General features: G+C 48.3%; 1 protein-coding gene across 2 annotated transcripts in view; it reads right to left on the reverse strand.

The window, feature by feature from the left end:
• Positions 1 to 11300, reverse strand: part of LOC148145018 (uncharacterized) — a 268501-nt gene that overhangs the window by 45905 nt on the left and 211296 nt on the right. The gene's annotated exons all lie outside the window — the stretch shown is intronic.

Consider the following 11300-nt stretch of genomic DNA (forward strand, 5'->3'; position numbering starts at 1 on the left):
CCCCGCCCAATTTCTCTATCAACCCCACTCATTCTCTCTCTCTCTCTGTACCCCCTAGTCTCTCTCGACCCCCACCCTCTATCCCCCGGCCATTTTCTCTCTCTCTTTCCCCCATCCATTCGGTCTCTTTTCTCCCCAGCCCCCATCACACCCACCCTTTCCCGAACCTCGAACCATCTTTGACCGCTGTTTCAAACCCTTCAAAGGACAGAGAGAGGGAGATAATGGATGGTGATGACTCTACCTAGGAGTCAGGAGGGGTGAGAAATGGCTGATCTTCAAAATTGAGAATACCTAAAATGATATATTCAGAAACATCATTAAAGTCAGAAAGCACGTTCACGTTTTTTTGAAAGAGCTGCTGAAATTTTTCTGAAACTTTCACTGAAATAAGCGCAGTCAGGCCATAGCTCAGGAGAGGCTGGAAGGGGTGGATGAGCGAAAGTGAGCACTGCAGATGTTGGAGAGTAGATTCAAGATTAGAGCGGTGCTGGAAAAGCACAGTCGGCCAGGCAGCATTCGAGGCTTTTGCCTGAAACGTCTATGTTCCTGCTCCTTGGATGCTGCCTGACCTGCTGTGCATTTCCAGCACCACTCTGATCTTGAATGTAAGGGGTGAATGGCCTAGTCCTCGTCTTGTGAAGTTGGTTCCAACTATCTAGAAATAGCGTCACAGAGCACCGAAACATACCCTTCGGTCTATGCCGACCAGATATCCTGAATTAACCTCGTGACCCATTTGCCAGTATTTGGCCCCTTATCCCTCTGAATCTGTCCTATTCATATCCCCATCCAGATGCATTTTAAATATTATCATTGTACTAGCCTCCACCACTTCCTCTGGCTGACACGCATCAGCGTCTGTGCAAAAAGGTTGCCCCTCAGAAACCTTTTCCCTATCACCCTAAACCCATACCCTCCAGTTCTGGACTCGCCCCCCAACGTGGGCAAAAGACATACAAAAGTTGAGCAGCCAGACAGAATGCGAAAGTAATACAATGTCGAATCACAGGGAAAAACAAATTGTGCCTCTTCCCCTTTTTTCCTATTGGCATTTGGACTCAACATCTGACACAAACACCAGCATTGAAAAGTGTGGTGCTGATTCTTCAGGAATCTTATGCCCGGAACGTCGATTCTCCAGCTCCTCGGATGCTGCCTGGCCTGCTGTCTTTTTCCAGCACCACACTTTTCAACTCTGGTCTCCAGCATCTGCAGTCCTCACTTTCTCCAAGAGACACCAGCATCCCCAGTGAGCATACTGCGCATGTTTCCCGGTGTCAGTAACGCAGTGCACATGCCCACCGGTGTCAGCAAAACTCTGGGCATGCTCATTGCTATCCACACAAAAAAAGGCGCGCGACCTTCCTTTGATGGCCCAATAGGGAATCGTGGAGGACCAGAACGAAACTGGTCCTCCTGCCAATCAGAGCCACCCTATTGTCTGAATGCGGAAGTTGGACCATGAGTTTCTGAAGCTGCTACTCCTGCTCCTCTCTTTCTGAATCAAGATTGAGCTTCACCCAGACTGCAAACTCCTTCCTCTGTCTGAGATCTGTGAGTACGGCACTTTTTTTCCCTCGCCTCCTTTGCCATTTCTATTTCTTTCCGGAGTTCAATTGTTGACTTGCAGCAACTAAAGGAAAGGTATTGAACCCAGGGAGGGGACGGACTATGGAAACGTGGTCGAGGTCTGTGTCTCAATTGGCAAAATAGACAGACAGGAGGCTGGAAGTACACAGCAAACCAGGCAGCATCAGGAAGTGGAGAAGTCGATGTTTTGGGTGTAACCCTTCTTCAGGACTGGGGCTTGGGGCTGGGGCTAGGGCTAGGGCTAGGGCTAAAGTGAAGATAGGGAGAGGGTATGGCCTGATTAGTCAATGGGTGGAAGAAATCAGGTTAGAACATAGATCAATACAGCACAGAACAGGCCCTTCGGCCCACGATGTTGTGCCGAACATTTGTCCTAGCTTAAGCACCCATCCATGTACCTATCCAATTGCCGCTTAAAGGTCACCAAAGATTCTGACTCTACCACTCCCACAGGCAGCGCATTCCATGCCCCCACCACTCTCTGGGTAAAGAACCCACCCCTGACATCTCCCCTATACCTTCCACCCTTCACCTTAAATTTATGTCCCCTTGTAACACTCTGTTGTACCCGGGGAAAAAAGTTTCTGACTGTCTACTCTATCTATTCCTCTGATCATCTTATAAACCTCTATCAAGTCACCCCTCATCCCTCGCTGTTCCAATGAGAAAAAGCCGAGAACTCTCAACCTATCCTCGTACGACCTATTCTCCATTCCAGGCAACATCCTGGTAAATCTTCTCTGCACCCTCTCCAAAGCTTCCACATCTTTCCTAAGTGACGCGACCAGAACTGCACACAGTACTCCAAATGTGGCCTAACCAAAGTCCTGTACAGTTGCAACATCACTTCATAACTCTTGAATTCAATCCCTCTGCTAATGAACGCTAATACACCATAGGCCTTCTTACAAGCTCTATCCACCTGAGTGGCAACTTTCAAAGACCTATGACACAGACCCCAAGATCCCTCTGTTCCTCCACCTGACTAAGAACCCTACCGTTAACCCTGTATTCCGCATTCTTATTTGTCTTTCCAAAATGGACAACCTCACACTTGGCAGGGTTGAACTCCATCTGCCACTCCTCAGCCCAGCTCTGCATCATATCCAAGTCCCTTTGCAGCCGACAAGAGCCCTCCTCACTATCCACAACTCCACCAATCTTTGTATCATCTGCAAATTTACTGACCCACCCTTCGACTCCCTCATCCAAGTCATTAATAAAAATTACAAACAGCAGAGGACCCAGAACTGATCCCTGCGGAACTCCACTTGTAACTGGGCTCCAGGCTGAATATTTACCATCGACCACCACTCTCTGACTTCGACCGGTTAGCCAGTTTTCTATCCAATTGGCCAAATTTCCCTCTATGCCTCCTGACTTTCTGCATAAGCCAACCGTGGGGAACCTTATCAAATGCCTTACTAAAATCCATGTATACTACATCCACTGCTCTACTCTCATCCACATGCTTGGTCACTTCCTCAAAGAATTCAATCAGACTTGTAAGGCTAGACCTACCCTTCACAAATCCGTGCTGGCTGTCCCGAATCAAGCAGTGCCTTTCCAGATACTCATAAATTCTATCCGTCAGTACCCTTTCCATTACTTTACCTACCACCGAAGTAAGACTAACTGGCCTGTAATTCCCGGGATTATCCCTATTCCCTTTTTTGAACAGGGGCACAACATTCGCCACTCTCCAGTCCCCTGGTACCACCCCCGTTGACAGTGAAGATGAAAAGATCATTGCCAACGATACTGCAATTTCCTCTCTTGCTTCCCACATAATCCTAGGATATATCCCATCAGGCCCGGGGGACTTGTCTATCCTCAAGTTGTTCAAAATGTCCAACACATCTTCCTTCCTAACAAGTATCTCCTCTAGCTTACCAGTCCGATTCACACTCTCCTCTTCAACAATACGGTTCCTCTCATTCGTAAATACTGAAGAAAAGTTCTCATTCAAGACCTCTCCTATCTCTTCCGACTCAATAGACAGTCTCACACTACTGTCCTTGATTGGACCTACCCTCGTTCTCGTCATTCTCATGTTTCTCACATACGCATAAAATGCCTTTGGGTTATCCTTGATCCTATCCGCCAAAGATTTTTCATGCCCTCTCTTGGCTCTCCTAATCCCTTTCTTCAGGTTCCTTCTGGCTATCCTGTATCCCTCCACTGCTCTGTCTGAACCCTGTTTCCTCAACCTTATGTAAGCCTCCTTCTTCCTCTTTACAAGACATTCAACCTCCCTCGTCAACCAAGGTTCCCTCACACGACCATTTCTTTCCTGCCTGACCAGTACATACTTATTAAGGACACGTCGTATCTGTTCCTTGAAAAAGTTCCACATTTCCACGACATCCTTCCCCGACAGCCTATGCTCCCAACTTATGCTCCTCCGATCCTGTCTTACAGCATCGTAATTACCCTTCCCCCAATTGTAAAACCTACCCTGTTGCACGCACCTATCCCTCTCCATAACCAAGGTGAAAGTCACAGAATTGTGGTCACCATCACCAAAATGTTCACCCACTAACAAGCCCATCACTTGTCCCGGTTCATTACCGAGTACCAAATCCAAAATGGCGTCCCCTCTGGTCAGACAATCTACATACTGTGTTAGAAAAGCTTCCTGGACACACTGCACAAACACCGCCCCATCCAATCTACTTGATCGAAAGAGCTTCCAATCAATATTTGGGAAGTTGAAATCGCCCATGACTACTACCCTGTGGCTTCTGCACCTTTCCAAAATCTGTTTCCCAATCTGTTTCTCCACATCTCTGCTGCTATTGGGGGGCCTATAGTAAACACCCAACAAGGTGACTGCACCTTTCCTATTTCTGACTTCAGCCCATACTACCTCTAAAGGCAGATCCCCCTCGAACTGCCTTTCTGCAGCTGTTATACCATTTCTAATTAGCAACGCCACCCCCCCTCCTTTTTTACCACCCTCCCTAATCCTACTGAAACATCTGTAACCAGGAACCTCCAACAACCATTCCTGTCCCTCTTCTATCCACGTTTCCGTGATGGCCACAACATCGTAGTCCCAGGTACCTATCGACGCCTTAAGTTCACCGACCTTCTTTCTGATACTCCTTGCGTTGAAGTATACGCACTTGAACCCATCTCTGTGTCCGCAAGTATTCCCTGTCAGTGCTACCTTCTTCACAGCCTCCCCACATACTTGGACATCCTGACAAATAGCTAACCTACTTGCTGTACTACAAGTCCGGATCCCATCCCCCTGCCAAATTAGTTTAAATCCCCCCGAAGATAGCTAGCAAACCTATCCCCCAGAATATTGGTGCCCTTCTGGTTCAGGTGCAACCCGTCCTGCTTGTACAGGTCCCACCTTCCCCAGAATGCAGTCCAATTGTCCAAATACTGTCACGTGGCACCGGCAACAACCCAGAGATGACGACTCTGTCTGTCCTAGCTTTCAGCTTCCAGCCTAACTCCCTGAGCTCTTGAATGACCTCCCCACCCCTCTTCCTACCTATGTTGTTGGTGCCAACGTGCACCACGACTTCTGGCTGCACACCCTCCCCCTTAAGGATTCTGAAGACACGGTCCGAGACGTCTCGGACCCTGGCACCCGGGAGGCAACAAACCATCCGAGAGTCTCGCCCATGCCCACAGAATCGCCTGTCCGTCCCTCTAACTAGAGAGTCTCCTATAACTAGCGCTCTCTTCCTCTCCCCCTTTCCCTTCTGAGTCTCAGAGCCAGACCTCACGCCACAGACCCGGTCACTGCAGCTTACCCCTGCTAGGATGTCCCCCCCACCAGTATCCAAAGCGGTACACCTATTGTTTAGGGGAATGACTACAGGGGATCCCTGCACTGTCTGCTTCCTCCCCTTCCCTCCTCTAACTGTTACCCAGCTACCTCTGTTCTCTGGAGGATGGTGAAAGGGAGAAGTGGAAATGAGGGGCACGGGGCTGAGAAGGGAGTCGGGGGATGGAAAAGGAGGTTATTTGAAATTGGAGAACTTGATGTTGAGTCCTACAGGCTGTAGGCTGCTGTTTTAAAAAATTCTCAAGGTCAAGGACCAGGCTCGCAGGAAAGTAGTCTGACACAGAACAAACAGCCAAGAGGCGAGTCTGCTAGAATATAAGTGTTTTATTCCCCGCAGCGTCGCCACAACCAGGTCTCGTACTTACAACGGGTCTGGTTTATACTCACTCTACGTGTTACCGGAACTGGGAGCCGTCAGTTCTCGTAGAGCGGTTGCCAACAACCCACGCTCGGCGGTTAAACGCAACCCCGGAGCAGACTCTACCGAACTGGAGACTTTTCCAGCTGATATACTCTTTTCCAGATATAAACATTCATGTGAACAGCAGAGCAAGGCTAAAAAACACATTCCATTCTGGTTACATACAGATAAGAAGATTCACACGGGAAGGTGTATAATAAGATTCACACGGGACTAAGCGACACCTTCCATTTTCGGTTAGATTCACACATGTATTGGGACACAATTTTAACCCTTTCACCACATTCCACTGCTTGGCCCAATACATGTGTTGCATTATGATTCACACATGTATTGGGACATAATTTTACACCACAGCTGCCCGGGCGGAAGATGGGGTGTTGTTCCCCCAATTTGTGGTTTGGTTCGTTGTGGCAATAGAGGAAGCCTCAGATGTTCTTGTCAGAAAGGGAGTGGGAAGGGGAATTAAAATGAGTGGTGACTGGGAGGTCTGGTCAGCCTCTACGGACCCGGCTGTGATGCTCGCCAAACCGTTCCCCAAGTTTACGCTCGGTCTCCCCGAAGTAGCGAAGACCACAATTTGCAAACACGTGGCAAATGTAGTACCACAATGTGAAGTTATAGCTTTTGCTATGGAAAAAAAAGCAGAAAGACAGAGTATTATTTAAATGGTATTACTTTGGGATGTGGAGAAAGAGAGAACTGCAGATGCTGGAGATCAGAGGCAAAGTGTGGTGCTAGAAAAAGGCAGTAGGTCAGGCAGCATCAGAGGACCATGAGAGTAGACATTTTGGTCCCGGGCACTTCATCAGGAATGATGTGTGGATGGACAAAGGGTCTGATTCTGTGCTGTATGACTCTAATCATCTTCAGAGAGAGCAGAAGTGTGATTGTGAAGGCTGGAGTTTCAGAGCAGCTTTGCCCTTAATGGGTGCAGAAGAAGTTACAATGAAATCTTGCGTTTGTGAGACAGCAACTGAGTGAGTGAGTAAATCCGAGGTTTTGGTGCAAAGTGGGAATTCATTGCACTGTGGGGATGAAGCTCGACTTAATGAGTCATTTCTACTGGTGAATGAAACCAGGCTTAAGATTAGGAGGAGTAAATTTCGGACAGAGATGAGGAGGAACTGCTTTTCCTGGACAGTAGTGAATCTATAGAATTCTCTGCCCCAGGAAGCAGTCGAGGCAGCTTCATTAAGTATATTCAATACACCGTTGGATGGGCTTTTGCAATGGTAGGAGAATTAAGGGTAGTTGGGACAATGCATGGAGGGGGATCTCAGATGATGAATAGATCAGCCATGATCTTAATGAATGGCAGAGCAGGTTGGACGGGCCAAATGGCCTTCTCCTGCTTCTATTGCTATGTAACTGTGTAACCCTGCATTTCCCATGGCTAACCCACCTAACCTGCACATCCGTCAGCATTATAGGCAATTTAGCATGGCCAATCCAAACCAAGGCCGGTGAGCAGTGAGGTGATGTGGGAAATGAACATTAGAGAAAGGGATAAGGAGAGTAAATGTACCAGCAATCAAAACTGGATTCTAAAGATCACAAAAACTGAAATGATACATGGTGAGTCTGAATGTGTGCCGCGTTGTAACAAAAGGGAATGAATTGACTGCACACATTGAAGTGAATAATTATGGTCTGAGACTCCTTACAGAGACATGGCTTTAGGATGGCAAGGATTAGATTCTGTATATTGAGGGTGTAGTCTAATGGGAAGCTTGGTAAAGGTAGAGGGTTGGCACTGCTAATCAAAGCACTGATCACAGGGTAGTCTGATGTCAGCTCGGGTTTCAGGGCCTGGTTTCTCTGCCCTCTGTTGATCTCCCTGTTCCCAAGGAGTATGATGTCGGTCTGTGCTCAGCTCTGCTGGATTTCTGCTGAAGCTTTGTTCCCTTTTTCAACTTCTGGAACAATAAAGCATTCAGTCAATCAAGCCCCAACCCACAATCTCCCAGCCTGTCAGCCATCCAGGCACAGTGTAATCACAGCAGGGGATCTCACAAGAAAAATGAAACCAAATTAGAAATGACTAGGTGCTCGTGTTCAATGTTTGATCATGAGAAAGTAAACCACAAATGGGGCTCTCCCAGGATTCTTATACTATCCTACTTGAGGAATTCTCTCTCCCTTACATCTAACTATGAGAACCCAGCTATGATTTACAACAATATTTACACCAACTGAAGTAAGGCACCTGTTCTCAAATAGACAGAGAGATAAACAGGATGGGAATAGACATTTTCTCTCTCATGCGCGTACACACACACACACACACACACACACACACACACACACACACACACACACACACACAGGAATGAATGCACATTTGCAGAGCTGAGCTCAAATGTCACTTTTTGTTATAAAACTTTAAGTTCGCTTGATAAGGTGCTTTCCAGGAAGTTCTGGGATTTGCATATTAATGATACCTGCAACCCATTTGAAAAGATGAAAGACTTCACAATCCAGGTTTGTTCAATGTATCATTTCAGTGGCAGGACACTGTCATGTTTTTCTATAAATTCTGTGTCTTATTATTTTATTCTCCACAACCACCTGATGAAGGAACAGTGCTCCAAAACCTAGTGCTCCTAAATAAACCTGTTGGACTATAACGTGGTGTTGTGATTTTTAACTTTGTCCAGGTTAGGGGGGAAATTGCTATGCTAAATTACCCATAGTGCCCAGGGATGTGCAGGTTAGGTGTGATAGTCAGGGAGTAGAGCAACAGGTGCAGGGGAATGGGTGTGGGTGGGTTACCCTTCGGAGGGTCGGTGTGGACTCGTCGGGCCGAGTGGCCTGCTTCCACACTGTGGGGATTCTGTGAAGGGAAGGAATTCCTGCAAACTGTGCAGGGCAGTGCGGGCCTAGCCAGCCGGCCGGCCGCGCCCCACCCCTTCCTCTCGCCCCTTTTCCCATTCCCTACCCACCCCTGACCCATTGAAGGCATCACAACGTGAAGTGGCCCTGTCAGTTTGCATGAAACTCCCTCCCTCTCGGCAATTCTTTGTCCTGGGAGGGTGTGGGGGGAAATCTGTTCACTTGTGGCAACTGGAGTGAATCCAAGGAGGCAGCAGACTCTGCAAACTCAGGTATGTGTCTCAATTACCCGGGCGAGGAGGGACAGAAGGATGGGGTGGAGCTGTTTTCCCCATCGCGCCTGAGTCTGAGACTTTTATAAAATCATGAGGGGTATAGATAGGGTAAATAGACAAGGTCTTTCCCTTGGGATGGGAAAGTCCCGAACTGGAGGGTCATAGGTTCAGGGTGAGGGCAGTGGGGAAATGTAAAAGAGACCTCAATGGCAACCTTTTCATGAAGAGGGTGGTGCTTTTAAGGAATGAGCTGCCAGAGGAAGTTGTGGGGGCTGCTAGAATTCCAACAGTTAAAAGGCATCTGGATGGGTGTATGAATTCAAAGGGTTCAGTGGATCGGGGCCAAGTGATGGTAAATGCGACCAGATTAATTTAGGATATCTGGTCAGCTCGGGCAGGTTGGGCCAAAGGGTCTGTTTCTGCGCTGTGTGACCCTAATTGTGTTCAGTGGAAGCAGAAGTGTGGTTGTGAAGGCTGGACTTTCACAGCATGTTTTGCTCTGACTGGGAGCAGAAGAGTTTGACTGAAGTGTGTTGGTGTTAATGCCTTGATGTCTCATTTTGCTCCCACCTTCTCGGGGTCGATAACTATTTTGTGTCTGGTCCTTCCTCAAGAAACTGCATTGCAGGTTCACCCTGAATTGACACTTTTTATTTGCTTCCCAAAATCAGACCTGCTCACTCTCAGCAGGATCCCAGTGTTGTGAAAGATATTAACTTTCAGGTGGAGGTATCCAAAATTCAGAGAGATGTCAGTCTTGATGTTTTTGCTTTTTCTGTCCCTGTAAGATCCTGAATCAGCACCTTCAGGGGAATTAGTTAGAGCGGAGTGAGAACAGAGGGGGAGAGAGAGTGGGATGGTACTTTCAATTTTGTGGAACAACAAAAGAATATTCCACAGAAAGTAGAATTGCTTGTTCTGAATTTCTACCTTGCACTGATAGTGATGGCTTTTGTAATCTCTTTTTACAGAGTATTTGAAAATCTGAAGACTGAAGTTTCAAAATCAACAGATGAAGGGCCAATGCCCGAAACCTTGACCCTCCTGCTCCTCGGATGCTGCCTGACCTGTTGTGATTTTCCAATGCCACACATTTTTTGACTGACTCTCCAGCGTCTGCAGTCCTCACTTTGACGTCAATGTCTGACAGACACTCAGTCCATTCGGACCGCAACAATTTTCAACTATGATTCTGTGAGAACGAGCAAAGTGTTTTGGTTCCTGTTTGGGTACGTTTTCAGCGTCAGTGGGACTGGATGAGAGACCCTACTGTTGCAGCGCACTGAGTATGGAGCATGTAACCGCTTTACGGCCTGGAAAGAGGAATTGACGGCAGGGAGGGGCTGTATGCATGTTGTTGTGTAAACTGAAGCGTTGGCCATGGAGAAACCCGAGGAATCCCACCTTTTGGAGAAACGATGGAAGTGTGATGACTGCGGGAAAAGCTTCTGTTTCCCATCTTCCCTGGACTCTCATCAACGCAGCCACACCGGGGAGAGGCCGTTCCCCTGCCCCAAGTGCGGGAAGGCCTTCAGCAATTCATCCAACCTGCGGAGGCATCAGCAGGTCCACACGGGGGAGAGGCTGTTCCCCTGCCCCAAGTGCAGGAAGGCCTTCAGCAATTCCTCCGCCCTGCTGACCCACCGGCGGGTCCACACAGGTGAAAGGCCCTTCGGCTGTCCCGAGTGTGGGAAGGCCTTCAGCAATTCCTCCGCCCTGCTGACCCACCAACGGGTTCACACTGGGGAGAGGCCCTTCAGCTGCCCAGAATGCGGGAAGTGCTTTACCCAGGTCTCCACCCTGCTGACCCACCAGCGTGTCCACACGGGGGAGAGGCCGTTCACCTGCTGTCAGTGCAAGAAGGCTTACACCTGCTCCTCCGCCCTGCGGAGGCACCAGCGAGTTCACCTGTAGGGGAATTGAAACAGTGAAGGCCAAGTTGCATCCTTTACCCGGTCTGGCCTACACGTGACTCCAGGTCCACAGCAGTGTGGTTGACTCTACACTGCCCCGCCCCTCCTTGTTCGGCAAATGAGAGGGGAGAAACTTACTTGGAGACAGAGTATGGATTGAAATTGTTGAGTGAGGCAACACTTCCTCTGGGTTACAGCTGTACCAAGGATCGAATTACAAAGGGACGACTGGGTGCTAACCAATAGTAAAGAATGTGATGTGTTGGTGGGGGGTGGTGGCGGGGGGAGGGGAGTGTATGTACTTTGACCTTGAGCTGTTTCAAAAGCAACTACTTTTTCTCTGCCTTTTTGCAGGGGGACCTGAAGCTGTAACAAAGTTGGGTTGCAATAAAGGTTACCTGAACTTACCGCCGGGCTCAGACTCTCATTGAAAGCTTTGAGCTCCAAGAGGTTTT

This window comes from Chiloscyllium plagiosum, unplaced genomic scaffold (assembly GCF_037043375.1).
Source record: "Chiloscyllium plagiosum isolate Xiang-an unplaced genomic scaffold, Cpla_swu_hap1 HiC_scaffold_27, whole genome shotgun sequence".
Lineage (NCBI taxonomy): Eukaryota > Metazoa > Chordata > Chondrichthyes > Orectolobiformes > Hemiscylliidae > Chiloscyllium > Chiloscyllium plagiosum.